This window comes from Scyliorhinus canicula, chromosome 28 (genome assembly GCF_902713615.1).
Source record: "Scyliorhinus canicula chromosome 28, sScyCan1.1, whole genome shotgun sequence".
Lineage (NCBI taxonomy): Eukaryota > Metazoa > Chordata > Chondrichthyes > Carcharhiniformes > Scyliorhinidae > Scyliorhinus > Scyliorhinus canicula.
The window spans coordinates 9,866,221-9,883,925 of NC_052173.1; positions in this window are offsets into that span (position 1 = coordinate 9,866,221).

Genomic DNA, 17,705 nt, shown 5'->3' on the forward strand with positions numbered 1-17,705 from the left:
GAAAAGGGGTCCTTCAAACAAAAATGGTTTGTCAGTCACTGTTATAAACACACATGCATCATTGGCATATAAAGATACAAACAGATACATGCACGGACACACCCAAGAGCTTGTAGGTACTGGAGAATCAGGTAACAAACACACAAACATGCAGAAAACGTTTGATGTGCGAAAGGAGAAGCAAGGTTGTCTGAAATGGTTAATATCAGCAAGTTGTAGGTGAACACATTTGTGTTTTGTGCACTGGAATGGGAGTGTACTGCACAGATTTTCTTTCTATTCATGCATGGGATGTGGGCTTCGCTAGCTGGGAAAGAGTCATCTGGACTCGAAACGGTCGCTCTTTTCCCTCCCTACGGATGCTGCCAGACCTGTTGAGATTTTCCAGCATTTTCTCTTTTGTCCTTGAACTCACTGGCTTGCTTGGTCATTTCCGAGGGCATTTAAAAGCCCTGAGCACTTGCAATGCCAGGCCAGAATGGCAGATTTCCTTCCCTAAGGGACATTAGTGAACTAGGTGGGTTTTTACGACACTTGACAACTGTTTCATGGGTGTCATTAGATCATCAATCATCCAGATTGTTATTGAATTCAAATGTCACCATCTGCCATGGTGGGATTTAAACCTAAATTCCCAGAGCATTACCCTGGTCTCTGGATTATTAATCCAGTGACAATACACAACGCTGCCACCGTCCCATGCCACTAGCCCCAATAAAAACACACTCAGTACTCTCCTTCCGACTTCTGCCCTCAGTAACATTATTCCAGTGAAGCTATGATCAATTGATTGGGAAGCTATCATCATGAGACTTCTTTGGTGTCAACAGGGCAGGAAATCCATCATCTCTAACCCAGATGACTGAGAAACCTATCCAGGTAAGAGTTCCACTTTCCCACCGTGGAGTGCACACTTTCTCTCTGTAGTGACAGATCCCACTTGCCCAAGTTGAAGAACTGAACCTTAGGGCACCCCAGGCCCCTTCCACATATCATCAAGCAGCCAGTTATTGTTATGGAGCAAAGGCAGGTAGATGGAGTTAAGATGCAGATCAGTTCGGACACAATTGAATGGCGGAACAAACTCGAGGGGCTTAATGGCCTCTTCCTGTGCTTCGTCCTGTCCCTTTCCAGCATCACTGCATCCAGGATCACTGGATTATGATCACGAACAGGGATTGTGGCTGATTTTCTTCCTTGAAACAAGAGGTATGCGGGGAGCATCTAACCTGTCTGCCATCATCCAAGCCAAGGTCAGTTAACTCAACACAGGGATAGAACCTGGGGTCTTTCTGGCTCAGTACCACACTCAGCTGTGCATTTACCAACTGAGGCATTTCAGGCTAATGTCACTTGTGCCATCCTCTCTTATGACAGTCAGCCTTTTATTTATTCATTTTTTAAACCTGCCAAAACCATCACAAGTCAAAATGCATCAGTTGAGGAGATGTGGCAGTCGGTGTTTGAACTAAAGCCAAAAGCTAGGACTTGAAATCTACCATATTCCAAATCAATTGGCAACAGAAAGACACCACGGCCATTTCACGCTGGATACAGAGCAGAGCCACACAACGAGTCGATGGTCCATGTGCCTTTGCACTGAGTGCAGCGACAAGCTGCCTGAGCAGATAAGGTCAAATGTGCATCAAGCATTGCATGATGGTGGTGGTGAGCCCTCCCCACCGCCGTACCCAAATCGCTCACCAGGAATTATTGCTGCCTCATCTTTTGTTCTCTAAAATTGAACGGTTGGGTTTCCAGCTACGTGGCACTCGGGAGGTTTCATCAAGTCAGCTGTGGTTCAGTGGGTCGCACACTCGCCTCTGCAGTGGCGCTTGAATCCACAACCTTCTGACTCAGAAACGAGAGCACATAAATTCAGACTGATACTTCAATACAGTACTGAGGGACTGCTGCACTGCCAGGGGCAGTGGGTGCTGATTTTTGGGTGAGATATTAAACTGCGGCCCTCATCCCACAGCACGTTTTAAATTGTTCTCCCTGGTGCCCAATATTTATCCGTCAACCAATATTATTAAAAACAAATTATTTGGTCATGTTCACAGCTGCTGTGTTTGTGGAGCTTGCTGTACACAAACTGACCACAGCATTATTGTTCTAACATGAGTCATTGCAATTGAGAGAAGGATGGCTAGAAACTGGAAAATAAATACAGGTAAAGCAATGAGCAAAGATCATGTTACTGATCAGCAAATCCACCAAGAAAGTGCTTCTGCATGGATGAAACAGTGCTGATCTGGCTGTTTGTTTCACCTGCACATTGCCTTTGTCACCTCCAGACTGGACTATTCAAAAGCTCTTCCGACTGACCCACCCTCCCTAAACTTGAGGTCATCAAAAGCTCTGCTGCGTGTATCCCAATTTGCACCAAGTCTCGTTCAACCATCACTCCTTGAACCCACTGACAATTGTCTCCCATTCCAGCACCACCTCGATTTTAAAATTCTCATCCGCAAGTCCCTTCATGTCCTCATCCCTGTAAGCTTCTCCATCCCCTATGATCCTCTGAGATATCTGTGCTCCTCTAATTCAGATGTTTTGAGCATTCCTGGTTTTACAATCGCTCCACCATTGGCAGCCAGTCCTTTAGCCGCCTGAGCCCCAAGCTCTGGAATCGCCTCCCACTCTCCTTATAACCTATCTCTGACAAAACTTTTGTTCACCTGCAATAATATCTCCTTAGGTGGCTCAATGTCAAATTTTGTTTGTTAACGCTCCTGTGAAGCGCCTTGGGACATTTTACTATGTGAAAGGCTCGATATAAACACACCTTGTTGTTGCTCCATGGGCCACTGTCCCCTGTCCTCTCCAGCAGAAGCTTTTCACCATCGTGAGATTTCTGTCCAAATCTAGAGCTGACCTTGGTGCACTTGAAATATTATTGCTGTCATTCCCTTAGAGAGTGCAGTGCACCGTGCTGAATGTTTCTCCCTGGCTGTCAGCTTCCTGAAGCAGTGACATTAAAAATGGAAAGAGAATCCCTCTTGTCTGCTGCCAGGGGCCGTGTTAAAGCTGCCATAAACTCTTTCCCCCGCCCCCCCCCCCCCCCCCCCCCCCCCTGCTTGTTCAGTGAGTAAAGGCAGCAACCAGTGAGTAGCTAAGTCATATACAGTCAGAAGGTGCCAAGTTCAGACCCCAGCCCTCTGTCGAAGTAGCTGATATTTGAGTTGGTGTGATGAAGGGGAGGGAGTGGGGAATCTTCCAGGGTTCATGGTCCTGATCGGCAAATCCACCGAGAAAGTGCTTCTGCATGGATGAAACATTCTTCTCTATTGTACATCCATATCTGCAGACTATTGATGCTGCAAACTAGGTGACTTGGAGGTGTGTTCTATGCCCGTGACATGAAATCATATCCATTCTGAAGGAAGCAAATTTCATTCAAACCTCGATTCTATCCTACATGGTGGACCCAGAAAACACACCACACGTCAGAGAACATCTGGTCTTGATTACGAGGCACTTGCCCAGCTTGGCCCAGCATGCAGGAGGTTTGAACAAAGTACTCCTTGAGCAGTGGGGGGAAAACAATCTATATTTAATTCTGCAGTGCTGCCTTTGCAGCACACCAAGAATCAATAAAAGCAAAAGTAACAGAACTGGAATCCCTTGGAAGAAAACGCAGGTGTAGATGAAGCACTGAGCTGCTGCCTATCAGAAAATCATCTCGACAACTGTTTGGCGACAGACAGAGTTTTCTCGGTGGATGACAAAAGAAGAAATGTAGCACTCAAAAGCGATCAATCAACAGCACAATTTAAAGAGCTGCTGTTTCTGCAGCCAAAGGGAGAACAGAGGGACCCCATGTTTTTGTGGCAATAACAACATCACTTCCATCCGCGCATTGCAATATTTTACAAACATGATCAAAGAAAGCACTTTGCTGGTTGTTAATTAGCTCATTGCCATCAACAGTCCAGAGTTGCAATTGATGAATGACTACTTAGATAGGGTACTGGAGAGCTGAATGTTGCTAAGCAACAACTTGCATTTTTGGAGCACCTTTAATGTAGTAAAATGTCCCAAAGTGCTTCAGAGGAAAGGTATCGAACATAAGGAAATTTTAGTGCAGGTGGCCAAAAGGCCTGGATAGAGTGGATGTGGAGAGGATGTTTCCGCTTGTAGGAAAAACCAGAAGCAGAGGACACAATCTCAGACTAAAGGGACAATCCTTTAAAACAGAGATGAGGAGGAATTTATTCAGCCAGAGGGTGGTGAATCTGTGGAACACTTTGCCGCAGAAGGCTGTGGAGGCCAAATCACTGAGTGTCTTTAAGACAGAGATAGACAGGTTCTGGATTAATAAGGAGATCAGGGGTTATGGGGAGAAGGCAGGAGAATGGGGATGAGAAAATTATCAGCCATGATTGAATGGCAGAGCAGACTCGATGGGCCGAGTGGCCTAATTCTGCTCCTATGTCTTATGGTCACTAAAAGCGTGGTCGGGAGGGGGTCACGTGGTGTGAGCGCAGGAACAACTTCATTTTCGTGAGCTCTGGTTCTGCTCATCTTGTAATCCTTTATTTGATCCTGATGCAAGTTTCATATTTCTCTTTCCTTGGGATATATGCCTTGTGCTATGTCCCTGGAGGATCCTGATTAGTGTTTTGCGCAGAGGAGCCGAGATAAATTGCAGGAAGTCCTTGTTTAGGTCTGGTGGTCGGAGTGGGCTGGGATGGGGCCCAGCTTGCTTGCAGTGGCATTGTTGTTGGTGAGCAGGCTTTCGTCTCAATGTTGCTGTGTGTATCTGAATGGTGTCCGTCATTGAGAATGTTGTTCTGGATGAAGGTCTCAGCTCTGTGGTGCAGGTCCTCGGAGCTCACTTTGAAGATTTGCAAGGTATCCTTGGGAGAATGGTTGAGACGCACGAGAGAATTCTTGCATTCGGAAGAGCAGCGTCCTTGGTTAGGGCCCACAATACTTACGCACGGTGTATTGTATATCCTGACGAATTGGGAGGGTAGGGACAGGGGACGGTGTGTCTGTGAGCCGGTCCTTGGCGAGATGTGGGAGGCGAGTTCCTGATTGAGTTTGAAGATTGGCTGCTGTGCTTTAGTCATTTTGATTTGGAGGCTGGGCATACCCGGAGCAGGGTATCCGATCTTCAAGGCCTGGGATCAGTTGCCCCTCCCCGGCCACTAGCCTGATATTACCCTTTCCTCGATGTTTGTCGAGAGGGGTTGGAGCTGGCTGATCAGGTCGAGTCATTCCTAGGCTTGGGGCCTAGGCTGTGAGCTATGTGGGTACCGTTGTGGTGGCATGGTGGAGGTGAAAGTACTTTGTTCGTTGGAATCCTTGAGAGATCCCGATGAGTGTTCATTGATACTGTCTTGGAGTCGACCTTCTGAAGCAACATAGACAGTGTCATTATCCTCAAATTCTTCTATAATCCTGGACGTTATTCCCTTGTAATTATGTTGTTGTTTACTTATTGTCTTTTTTCCTGCAACGACCCCGCTATTAAACGGGACTCTGCTTCATTCTGGGCCTCCACCAAGGCCACACTTAGTCCCATTTCCTGCACCAACGAGCTCCACTCGCCAGTGCAGGAAGAGATTGCGGCGTCATTTTTAAATGGCACCACGATCTCTCAAACCACCCCCCATGCGCGCGGCATATGGTTGTGGAAACCAGTGGTACACAGCGCCCGCTTGGGGTCTCCGAGGCGAGGTTGTTACGTCCTGGGTGCTGCGTAGATCCGGCGTAAACATATTCAAGTGAGACTAACTGCTCATTTGAATATGCAGATCGCGACATCTTGTGAGTTCTCGTTAGATCTCGCAAGGCGTGATGAGGCTGGTAAATCTCTCTGGACTCGTTGCATCCCGAGTTGGCCGCTGCGAGGCCAATAGTTCGCACCTGTGGCCTGTACAGAATTTTACTCCTTTTGTCATTATGTGTTCTAATCCTTGTGGTTATGGGAGGGGAGTGCCTTTTCTGACTCCCCTTATCTTGTTTATAATGAAGATGAGTGGAACCAGGGCATGGTGGATGGCGAGGGTGGAGTCGGATGATGGAGTCAGTTAAGTCTTCACTGAGATTGAGGATAGCCCTCCAGTTAGAGCTAACCATATCAGGTTTTTATTTGTTCTTTTGTTATTTTGGACTTAAGAGCCTTTCTCCTTCAATGGCCTGAGAAGATTATGTATCCTGAGGAGGACTGGTCTCCTTCTGATTCTTAATAATAATTTTTTTTTTTTGAAATAATTTTTATTGAAAAATTTTGAATTTATACAACAATAACGCACCATAGTAAAATACCAAAAATAACAATAATATTAACAATCATAAACATTCGCCCCACCTCCATGAACACAGCATTTTGACAACAACGCAAATTAACACAATATAAAGTTACAGAATAGACACTACAATAAGGAACACCCCCCCCCCCCCCCGGGTTGCTGCTGCTATTGACCAAGTTACCTATCTTTGAGCCAGGAAGTCCAGAAAAGGCTGCCATCGTTTATAGAACCCTTGTATTGATCCTCTCAGGGCAAATTTGACCCTTTCCAATTTTATAAATCCCGCCATGTCATTGACCCAGGTCTCCACACTTGGGGGCCTTGCATCCTTCCACTGCAGCAAGATCCTCCGCCGGGCTACTAGGGACGCAAAGGCCAGGACACCGGCCTCTTTCGCCTCCTGCACTCCCGGCTCCACCGCAACTCCAAAAATCGCGAGTCCCCACCCTGGTTTGACCCTGGATCCAACCACCCTCGACACCGTCCCCACCACCCCCTTCCAGAATTCTTCCAGTGCTGGGCATGCCCAGAACATATGGGCGTGGTTCGCTGGACTCCCCGAACATCTGGTGCACCTGTCCTCACCCCCAAAGAACCTACTCATCCTAGTCCCGGACATGTGGGCCTGGTGCAGCACCTTAAATTGGATGAGACTAAGCCTCGCACATGAGGAGGAAGAGTTGACTCTCTCCAAGGCATCCGCCCAAGTCCCGTCCTCTATCTGCTCCCCAAGTTCCTCCTCCCATTTAGCCTTCAGCTCCTCCACTGACGACTCCTCCACCTCCTGCATTACCTTATAGATGTCAGACACCTTCCCCTCTCTGACCCACACCCCCGAAAGCACTCTGTCCATCGTCCCCCGCGACGGCAGCAGAGGGAATCCCTCTACCTGTCGCCTAGCAAACGCCTTTACCTGCAAGTATCTGAACATGTTCCCTTGGGGAAGGCCAAATTTATCTTCCAGTTCCCTGATTCTTAATAATAATTATTATAATAATTGCTTATTGTCACGAGTAGGCTTCAATGAAGTTACTGTGAAAAGCCCCTAGTCGCCACATTCCGGCGCCTGTTCGGGGAGGCTGGTACAGGAATTGAACCCGTGCTACTGGCATTATTCTGCATTACAAGCCAACTGTTTAGCCCACTGTGCTAGATTATTACTTGTGGTTGGAGCTTTTCTGCTGGGTCCTTCTCTTATAGAGCTATCAGAATGGGAGGATATGAGTGGTGGCACATGCTGAGGTGGGTTTGGTTAATCCTTGGCTGGTCTGTTAAAGAGAGAGTTTGTTCTTAGAATCCTTCCTGTGATGACGGACAGTTCTGGGTGATGGTCAATATTTTTAGATCAGTCCGGGCATTCTTCCCTTAGAGCAGGATTTTTCAAAGTGTGGGCCGCCAGCAGGTGTTGGGAGTGATGTGGAGTAATCGGTCGCAGTTTTCCCGTATTGGTCACAGTCGCAGGAGAAGCGCCCGACAGTCACTGCCGTCTTTTAAATGAAAATGAAATGAGGCTGTGTGGAGTCTTCCGGCCAGAAGCAGCAACAGAGAGCAGGTCAAGTGCTCTGCACGTACACATGACGTCAAGCACCTTGTACGTGCTTTTGGCGGAGCACAGTTGCTTCCATTTTCCAGCTGCTGGCAAGAGGACTGTGAAGATGGATCAAGAGACAGCCAGAGACTCAAATAGGCAGTGTACCTACTGGACAGGATCTCACAACAGAATCTCCTGGAGGGAGCTGCACAGGAGAGTCTGTAGCAGGACAGAGCAGTGCTAGTGTTAGCTCTGTACAGAGCTCCAGGGCCTTTGGTTAACAGCCTACAAAGAAGAAACTTAACTCGGGAATCAAGCAGTATAAAGATGATTTCTTGAAGGCATGGTTTTGTCAATTGTGCCAATGCAAATAAGGATGCAGAGTCCATGTGTGTTATATGCAGGGAAGAACTGGCAAATTAGAGAAGTTTCAGATTTTGAAAGAGAAGTGGTGGCTGAAACATTCCTTTTGAGGTTGAGACCCCCGAGTTAGTTATTAACAAAGAGCTGATTCCAACTTAAAAGCCTGCATTGCTGTTCCGGACTTGTGATACCACATTAAAAACACACCAAAAGCCCATGAGGCTGTCAGCATTCTGGAGTAACATCTCTCAGGAGTATCATGTGCTGAGTAAAACAAGCATTTTGTTGTTATTGCCCTTCACGGTGACCTACATGTGCAAAGTTGGATTTTACGTTTTTAGAAAGATGAAGACAGTACAAAGGAACTGGCTGAAGTCTGCACCTGATAGGTGCATTGCCCTCTCCTCCTGTGAACCTGATTGGAGTCAGATCATGAGGACCAAGCAGGCTCCCCTTTCGCATTAAAGGTAAGCGAATGTGGGGTGTGTCGCGAAGGTCGGCCGTCGTGGATCCCGAAGGTCAGCCGGTTGGCAACAATGGATCCCGGGGAAAAAAGTTTGAAAAACACTGCCTCAGGGATGGAGGGGACGGCCATTTTTGGAGGGGGGGGGGTCCGAGCTGGATGGTGTTGGCGGATCTCAGAAGCCCCTGGTTAGGATTGTAACCTGGAATGTCCGTGGGTTAAATGGACCAGTCAAGCGGTTGAACATGGATGTTAAAGTGTTGGCCAAGTTGTTGGCGAGGCGGTTGGAGGGATGGGTGCTGGAGTTAGCGTCAGAAGATCAGATAGGGTTTGTAAAGGAGCAGCAGGTTTCAAGTAACATTAGGAGGCTATTGCATGTGGCCATAACCGTCGGAGGGGTGAGTCCCGGAGGTGATTATATCAATGGATGCGGAAAAGCCTTTGGACGGGCGTAGTGGCGGTAACTGTTCAAGATCTTGGCTAGGTTTGGGTTTGGACCGAAGTTTGTGACTTAAGTATGGCTGCTGTATGTGTCCCCTATGGCAAATGTGAGAACAAATTAGATAAACTCAGGGTATTTTGGGTTGCACAGGGGAACAAGACAGGGATGCCCGTTGGCGCCATTGTTGTTTGCGTTGGCGACTGAGCCCTTGCCGATTGCGCTCCGGGCGTGAGAAGAGTGGCAGGGGATCGTGAGGGGGGGTTAGGGAGCATAGGGTGTCATGTATACCGATGAGTTACTGTTGCACATGGTAAATCCGCTGGACAGTATGGGGAGAATTATGGATGAGGAGGAGTGTGAGAGGTGTGGGAGGGGGCCGGCGAATCATGTCAATGTGTTTTGGGGTGTACAAAGTTGGTCAGGTTTTGGGAAGTGGTGTTTGAGAGTTTGTTGCGAATTGTGGGGGTCAAGATCACGCCGAACCCTATGGTGACGATGTTTGGGGTGTCAGAGCTGCCGGAGCTGGAAGAGGGGGGCCAACATTGTGACCTTCACTTCACTGATTTACCGCAACGGATACTGTTGAACTGGAGGTCGGCGGCATCGCCGCCGGCGGCATCACCGGAGGTCACGGCACCACCAGAGGTCGGCGGCACCAACGGAGGTCGCAGCGTGGTTGCGGATTTGTACACATTCTTCAGGTTAGAGAAGATAAAGTGCGCCCTCAGGAGGTCGGAGGAGGGGTTGTACTTGTCGTGGAAGCCGTTTCTGTCCCTATTAGTGGAACTGTTTGTCACTGGGGGCAGGGAGGTGGGTTGTAAAAAGGGGAAGAATTGAACAAACTATGTATCACGTTGACTTTTGTGCTATGTTGTGTTGTAGTGCGTTAGGAATAAAATATACATTTTTTTAAAACACTGCCTTAGGGATATGTTTTCATCTAGCTGGGCAGGGTGCTGTTACTAATTCTGGTCTGGTGTTTTAGGAGAAGGTCCCCTGGTTGTACTGGGGAGGGGAAATTGGCTCCCCCTCCCAAGGCGCCCAATTGTTAGACCTCTTGATGGTTCCTTTTCTCTTCGGCGATGGGGGTCTCCCCGGCTGGGGCAGGCGTATCCTGTCTACTGGGGCAGTGAACTGCCCTGGATTGGTTGAGAGTGGGTGTGGGTAGATGGGTCTGCTGGATTTTTATTCCCGTGTCGGGAGATGCTGGGCTAGGCCAGGTCCAGTGCTATGGCTGGTAGCTCGAGCTCTTATTCCTCACTGTTTTTCTTGGGAGGCCCTGAAGGATCATAATCCGAACATGTTGTTGTATAACTATATGGAATGATGTGGGGGTTATGTTGCGTTGTGTGGTGTAACTCTCCTTTAGTACTGGAATTTTTACATATTTCCTTTGTTTCGTTTGTAAGGGTGGGTATAAATAGTCTGCAATTGGTTTCTGCATGGGTGCCGGTGGGGTTGGTTTCTGAGGAGAGGAGGCTGTGGTGTGTCATTTGGTACTGTTAGAGTTGAGGGAGATATATATTGGTGCACGCACGAACAAGATATGGAAAATTCATCCTGAATTCACATGGTAATTCCGAGCAGATGCGTTGTGGGAGAGTGTGAACCATTTTTTTTTTTTTTTTATAAATTTAGAGTACCCAATTATTTTTTCCAATTAAGGGGCAATTTAGCGTGGCCAATCCACCTATCCTGCACATCTTTTGGGTTGTGGGGGTGAAACCCACGCAGACACGGGGAGAATGTGCAAACTCCACACGGACAGTGACCCAGGGCCGGGATTCGAACCCGGGTCCTCAGCGCCGTAGGCAGCAATGCTAACCACTGTGCCACCGTGCTGCCCGTGTGAACCATTTTACCATGTTTTCATGGCTTCATCTTGTTTCTCCCCTTATCTCTGGTGGGGCTTATAGAGGCATCTAGCTATGTCTAATGATTGTATCGAGCCAGTAATAATGTTCCCCTTTGTATTCACGTATGTGAAGCAGTATTTTATTTCTTGCCTACTGTGATGTATTTCTTTTGTGTTCTTTAAAAAATGCAAAATCCTAATATACTTAGAAAAAAAGCTTGGTCAAAGGGGTTGGTTTTAAGGAGCGACTTCGAAAGAGCAAGGTGGAGTGGCCGAGAGGGGAAATTCCAGAGCTTCACGTCTGGGCAGCAGAAAGCATGGCCGCTAATAGTGGAGCAATTAAAATTGAGTATGCGCATGAGGCCAGAATTGGAGGAGCGTAGGTATCTCTTCGGGTTGTAGGGCGGGAGGTTTTTAAAAAATTCATTCAAGGGTGTGGGCTTCGCTAGCTAGGCCAGCATTTACTACCCATCTCTAATTGCAGTCGAGAAGGTGGTGGTGAGCTGCCTTCTTGAACCGCTGCAGTCCAGGTAGCTACACCCACAGTGTTGTTAGGGAGGGAGTTCCAGGATTTGACCCAGCAACAAGGAAGAATCAGTGATATATGTTCAAGTCAGGATGGTGTGTGACTTGGAGGAGAACTTGCAGGTAATGGTGTTCCGTGTGTCTGCTGTCTTTGTTCTTCTAGATGGTCGAGGTTCTGGATTTGGAAGGTGCTGTTGAAGGAGCCTTGGCGAGTTGCTGCTGTGCATCTTCTACATGGTGTACATGCTGCCACCGTGCGTCAGTGGTGGAGGAATGAATGTTTATGGAAGGGGTGTCAATCATGTGGGACTGCTTTGTTTTGCATGGTGTTGAGCGCGAGTGTTGTTGGAGCTGCACTCATCCAGGAGAGTATTCCATCATACTCCTGACTTGTGCCTTGTAGATTGTGACAGGCTTTGGAGACTGAGTTCTGGAGATAGGGAAGGACAAGTGTAATGGTGAGATTTGAAAGCAAGGATGTGTGTTTTTAAATCAAAACGCTGCTTAACCCGCAGTCAGTGTAGGTCAGCATGTACAGGGATGATAAGAGGAATGGGATTTGCTCAGGGTTAGGATACAGGCAGGGCCAGGGAAAGAAATCATGGACTCTTAGAATCCTGTGGTTAGCCTCACGGCGCCGAGGTCCCAGGTTCGATCCCGGCCCCAGGTCACTGTCCGTGTGGAGTTTGCACATTCTCCCCATGTCTGCGTGGGTTTCGCTCCAACAACCCAAAAGATGTGCAGGCTAGGTGGATTGGCCACACTAAATTGCCCCTTAATTGGAAAAAAAAATGAATTGGGTACTTTAAAATTATTATCTTTTAAATGGACTCTTAAAATCCTTACAATGCAGAAGGAGTCCATTTGGCCCATCAGGTCTGCACCCAACCTCGGAAAGAGCGCCCTACCTAGGCCCACTTCCCCCGTCCTATCCCCGTGCATTGATCATATCCAATTCACCTAACCTGCACATCTTTGGACTGTGGGAGGAAACCCGGGGAGACACGGGGAGAACGTGCAAAATCCACCCAGACAGTCACCCAAGGCCGGAATTGAACCCGGGTCCCTGGCACTGTGTGGCATCAGTGCTAACCACTGTGCCGCATCTTCCAGGCCCCCCATTCCTCACACCCCATCATGCATGGTATTGTTTTCTCCCTTTCAAGATTCACCAATCACAGAAAGGTACCAGTAAAATGATAAATGGCCATTGTTGGCAACTGGATACAATATCATCCAATATATATGCAGCATGGGTCATTAATATTAAAAGCTGCAACAATAGAATGTATTATCAGTTTGTGTGCATTCTATAAGTGCTTGCACTGTGACTATTAAACCAGAGTACAAAATTTTATTTTCTTAGCACCATACAATATTGTTAATTTGACAGGAAGATATGCTATTAGTTATTGTGTGCAGACAATAATCCTGATTTTGATAACTGCCTCAGCCCTCTAACATGTTCTGCACATTACACGATATGAACACACTGACAGTAAATTCATATTCGGGGAAGATTCAATAGTAGCAACCCAGGTCAACTAAGATCTTTTCCGTTCTGTAGAAGATGTAGAAGACTTTCTCCAGCCTGGGTGCATAATACTCTTTGATGTAATTATTTCATACAAGGGACATAATTGGATTCCATTTTTTATATTCTATTTTATCAGTAATCTCAGAGTAGAAAGATCAAATGACTCCTGAGCAGCAATGTGGAATGATTGAACATAAGTCTTCACCGGCAGTGAGAAGTGTTGGAGCCCTTGGGTGTCTTTGTGTGACACAATGTTTAAGAAGCCAGAGGACAAAGACTGAATGGTTCACAACTGTATCTGTGTTTTCTCAAACAGCACGTCTGAAGACTCTGTTGATTGCTGCTTCTCACTAGAATATATTTTCAATATCTACGATCAATACAACTTTACCACAATATTTCATTCCTTAAAAAAAACTCATGAAAGCACCAAGGTAGATGGGATAATAGAAAAGTCGACAAAAGGATACTGTTGAAATCAATGGAAAGGACTCTGAGAATTATGTGCAGTGTAAAACAGATTACTGATTCACTCCCATTAAACACTCGCGTTAAACACTCCCGTTTTGACAATTTCACCCCACAAAGCCTGCTCACAGTAAACTTTCATTAGGAACAAAATAAACAGAACTCCAGCCATGATTCCACCCTCTGTTCACAAGATAATTATGGGTGACAGAGGTCATCCAGCCCAGCTCATCTCATCTATCTGGAATGACATATGAACATACATATTATGAGCAGGAGTATGACATTTGGCCCCTCAAGCCTGCTTTGCCACTTGATAACTTTTGCTATATTGTACTAGTGACGACAACTTAAAAGTATTTAATTGGCTGTGAAACAATGAGATTGTGACAGGTGTACAAATATATCTTTCTTGCATTGCATCCGAGTAAAGTAGGCAGAGTTACAGAAGCAATGGTGAAATTCTGATTCACTGTGGATAATTAATCACAGAGCAATGAACCAATGTTAAGAAAGTGACGACAAAGATGGGGGGATGAGCTATGCACTGAACTATGTTTGCATTTGTATCTTTTATTGTTGTAAAACCATAAATGCCTCAATAAAATGTTTGTTAAAAAAAAATAAAGTGGCCACAAATAAATCACTACATTTACAAAACAATTCAACTTTGTAGCTAATACAACCGTACCATTCTGAATTCTCTGGCAACAACTCATAACATACCACAAATGATACCTTCCCCTTTTATGCTAATGACACTATCCCCAGCATTGGTCAATCAGACATAAACCAGCAGATTAGGAGAAGAATGATTTATGGTACATGAATTCAGTGTGACAACTCAACAACTTGATTGTTTCCCCTTCCCTCAGAAGCTGTCACACAAATTCTTTAAACACTGAATTTACAGCCTAAAAGGAAAATGTTATTAATAAATAAACCCAGCGAAAAAGTGCAACATCCTCCCCCCACAGAGCCTCCCATTCTCCACAGATCCCCACCCCTCTAATCCTCAAGAGCCCCCATCTCTGTAACCCCCCCCAATCAGAGCCCCCACCTCTCTAACCCCCCTCCCCAGAGCCTTCCACCCACCTAACCCACTCTCCACAGATTCCTCCCCTCTAACCCCCCCCCAAAGCCTCCTGCCTACCTAATCCCCTCCCGTAGATCCCCACCGATCTAACCACCAGAGCTACCCACCTCTTTAAAAACCCCCCCCCCCCCCCCCCCCTCCCCAGCGCACACACTTCTCTAACCCCCACAGAGCCTCACGGCCATCAAACCCGCTCCCCTCTCAGGCCCCCTGAAGCTTCCTGCCCTTCTAATCCACTCCCCACAGATCCCCATCCCTCTAACCCCAGATTCCCCCACCCCTCAAACCCTTCCACCCGAGAGCCCCCCACTTCTAACCCCCCCATATAGCCCCACCCACAACCCCCCAACAGAGCCTCCCACCTCTCTTAACCACGCCCCCACAAAGGTCCCTCAACCATCTAACCTGCTTCCCACACAGCCCTACCCCTCTAACCCCACAGAGCCCCTCACCCCTCCAATACCTGCACCACAGCCACCCATCCCTCCACCTCCCCCTTACAGAGTTCTCCAACCCCCCCCCCCCCCCCCCCCCTCCAAACTCCCCTGGATGTTCCCAGGAAAGACTAAAGAAAAAGGCAACAGAAAACACTGAATGGTGTTGGGTGGGGGGACACAAAATCAGATGAGGACTGGAAACACCAGGTTTCTGTCCCATGGAGAAGCCCAGGTGCATTCCTACATGGGCCATAAGAAGGTGGAATGTTCATGCCGTGCCATTGAAAGCCCGCAAAGAGGCAGGGTGGACAAGATAGTCTACCCACACGTGTACTTTCTGCAGTTCCCATCTCTCTGACGCCAAGTGACCTGGACATCGGCAAGTCACCACGATCCAGGTGTCTGGATTGGACACAGAGGCCTCCTGGCCTGTGCAATGGACATGACCATCCCAGAAACACAATTTATAGACCCCCTGGTCTGGAAACCAGGCCAATCAACACTCAGCAAAAACCTTTGAAATTGGACCTATTGACTGCTCACCAATGCAGTGTGCCAGCACTTCCTTTGTCCCCTCACCTTTCACCCAAACCTTCAGTTCCCTCAATGGGAACCCGAGTTACACCCAAAATTAAGGATTGCCAACCCTCCAGGTTTGGCCTGGAATCTCTAGGAATTGAAGATCGATCTCCAGGACATAGCTCTGGAGAAATATAGGGACATTTTTAGAATTAGAATCATTTTCAGGGACGGATTGGGGGGGGGGGGGGGGGTGTTTGGCTGACAGTCAAGCATCACCCAATTGGATAATATTGGGTAATGAGTCTTTTTGCTTTCCAATTGGTGTAGGAAGGCAGCACTTCACAAAGATGGAGATAGAACATAGAACAGTACAGCACAGAACAGGCCCTTCGGCCCTCGATGTTGTGCCGAGCAATGATCACCCTACTTAAACCCACGTAACCCTGATACCCGTAACCCAACAATCCCCCCATTAACCTTACACTACGGGCAATTTATCATGGCCAATCCACCTAACCCACACATCTTTGGACTGTGGGAGGAAACCGGAGCACCCGGAGGAACCCACGCACACACGGGGAGGACGTGCAGACTCCACACAGACAGTGACCCAGCCGGGAATCGAACCTGGGACCCTGGAGCTGTGAAGCATTGATGCTAACCACCATGCTACCGTGAGGCCCCGATGTTGGCCAACGAATGGCTGGAGAACGGGGCATGTCCGGTGATGAAACCTCCAGGAACACATTCAATCACATCTGGCAACCCTACCATACTGGTGAGAACAGCCAATGCAAAACTGTCACATCCTATACCCCCAATTCTGAGCCCAGTTACTCTAGGCCAGGTTTTTTCAAAATACGGGTCGTTACAGAGCCTCTGGTTAATCGTCCACGAAAGGACGATTCAGGAACAAAGCAGGTATGGTTTTGTCAATTGTGCCAATGCAAATAAAAATACAAAGCCTGTGTGTGTTATGTGCAGGGAAGTACTGGCGAATGAAGGAGAAGTTTCAGATTTTATAAGAGAAGTGGTGGATGAAAAAAGGTTGAGACCCCAGTCAGTTATTAACGTAGAGCTGACTCCAAATGAAAAGATTAGAGCTGCTATACTTGACTTGTGATAGTACATTAAAAACATGCCATTAGCCCATGAGGCTGTCAGCATTCTGGAGTAACATCTCTCAGGAGTATCATGTGCTGAGTAAAACAAGCATTTTGTTGCTATTGCCCTTCACAATGACCGACATGTGCGAGGTTGGATTTTCCATTCTCACAAAGGTGAAGATGGCATAAAGGAACTGCCTGAAGTCTGCACCTGATATGTGCATTTCACTCTCCTCCTGTTAAGGGCAGCACAAGTGGATAGCACTGTGGCTTCACAGCGCCAGGGTTCACGGTTCTATTCACACGCTGGGTCACTGTCTGTGCGGAGTCCTGCACGTTCGCCCCGTGTCTGCGTGGGTTTCCTCCGGGTGCCCCGGTTTCCCCCCACAGTCCAAAGATGTGCAGGTTAGGTTGATTGGCCATGATAAATTGCCCTTAGTGACCAAAAAGGTTAGATGGGGTTGTTGGGTTACAGGGATAGGCTTAAGCGGTTGGTGCAAACTCGATGGGCCGAATGGCCTCCTTCTGCACTGTATGTTCTATGAGTGTGTCTCTCTATGAGAAACCGATTCAAGTGAGATCATGAGGACCAAGCAGGCTCCCCTTTCGCATTAAAGGGAAGCGAATGCGGCGTGTGTAACAAAAGGTCAGCAGGGGAAAAAGTTGAAAAACACTGCTTCAAGCCCTCAAAAGGACACTGAAGTGAGAGGAAACGCCACTGATGGGGCAAGCGACCTTAAATTGGATCAGACTGCACGGACAAGCTGCCTCTGTAGCCACTGGCATCTCACACAAATATTACAATCAGTCCTGAGGCCCAATCTTAGTCAAGCATTGGGCCTCCTGGTTCAAGAGCATGATCGAAGTCTACCGTCACTTATGTGCCCCAATCTGGTCTTGATCGATGCTGACAGAAGAATAAATAGTAGTCATGACGCCAGGAGAATGTCTCGTTCCACAGGATACCATGGTGCCACAGGATATTTTACGACCACCCAAGACGACAGGTAGAGGCCTCATTTTAATATCTCATGCAAAAAAACAATGCTTGAACTTCCTTCAGCAAATGTTTGATCGCATTTCAAACTGCTGGC